The sequence below is a fragment of the Tupaia chinensis genome, unplaced genomic scaffold, assembly GCF_000334495.1.
Source record: "Tupaia chinensis unplaced genomic scaffold, TupChi_1.0 Scaffold143624_1, whole genome shotgun sequence".
NCBI classification, from domain to species: domain Eukaryota; kingdom Metazoa; phylum Chordata; class Mammalia; order Scandentia; family Tupaiidae; genus Tupaia; species Tupaia belangeri.
In genome coordinates, this window is record NW_006203472.1 from 601250 (window position 1) to 602634 (window position 1385).

The 1385-nt window shown below is 50.8% G+C and overlaps 1 protein-coding gene across 1 annotated transcript in view; it reads right to left on the minus strand.

Annotated features, from left to right (window-relative positions):
* The window catches only part of TALDO1 (transaldolase 1), a gene marked incomplete at its 5' end in the record, with an annotated part of 10561 nt that overhangs the window by 2056 nt on the left and 7120 nt on the right, over positions 1 to 1385 (minus strand).

Below are 1385 nucleotides of genomic sequence, written 5' to 3' on the forward strand. Positions count from 1 at the left end.
ACGGTGTGCCGCCTCCCGCCATGCTGGGGGCGGCAGTCATCCACTGAGTAGGAACTCCCTTGCCAGCCAGACAGCCACACCATGGGACCCAGGAGCTCCACTCCTAGGGCATGTCCACAAGCAGTAACGCAGCCACGCCAAACGCAGGCGACATTACTCGCAGTGGCCCAAATGGTGGAGATGACCCAGCACCATCAGCAGAACGCCGCCGTGCCACTTGCTGGAAGGAGAAGGGATGAACAAAATGTGCTCTCCCTCTCCATATGTAGAATGACCATAGTTTTGAGTCCCGGACCCAGTGGCTTAAACTCACACCGGGCGCATGTGAGCGCGTGCCCAAGATCCTGAGAGGAGAATGGAAGAGAAGGGACTGCGGTGTGGCCATCCCCCTGGGGGGGTGATTTCTCACTTTCTGTCTCTCTGGCGAGTGCACTCACCCTATAGCAAAAACCTCTCCCTGAAAAAGAGAGAGGCACTGGGCCAGCAGGTGGTGTTTTTGTTTTGTTTTGACCATGGAGTGCGTGCACTCGCTGGAGAGGACACAGAGAGGGCAAATGAGAAATCACTTCCTTCTCTGCAGTGAGATAGGAGTTAGACCCCACTTACGGTGGGAGGGGTAAGGGCCTCGAAAGGAAGCCACAGTGATTCTCTTTAATAAAGTATTTTCCTCTATGGTCCGGTCAATGTAAAACATACACCCCTTTTCCACATCTCTCACGAATGTGTGACATGGGGCTGGCAGGTGGCGTGGTGGTCAAGTCTCTGGACTCACATGGCTGACCATGGTTCTAGCCCTGGACCTGGTGGCTTCCTTTCTCACTTTCCCTTTCTCTCTTTCTCTGGTCAAATTTAAAAAATAATAATAAATAAAATAAATAGTTCTTTAAAAAAAAATGTATGACTTCTTGGGGCTGGCAGATGGCATGGTGGTTAAGGTGCTGGACTCCAACATGGCCGACATGGTTCGAGTCCCGGACCTAGTAGCTTGCTTTCTCACTGTCCCTCTGTGGTCAAATTAAAAAACAAACAAACAAATAAATAAAGTTAAATAAAATATTTAATTAAAAAAAACTTCGCCTCCAGCTTCTCTTCAGCAACCCATTCATGCCCTCCCTGCTTGGGAGCTCTCTTCTTCTCTTTTTTTTTTTTTTAGAGGTTTTTGCTATAGGGCGCGTATGCTCGCCAGACAGACAGAGAGAGACATAGAGATAGAAAGCGAGAAATCACCCCCCCAGGGGATGGTCACGCCGCAATCCCTTCCCCTCCATTCTCCTCTCGGGATCTTGGGCACGCACGCACACGCGCCCGGCGTGAGTTTAAGCTACCGGGTCTGGGATGTGAACCGCGGTCGACTACGTGGGAGTCCAGCAACATCACCATTACAC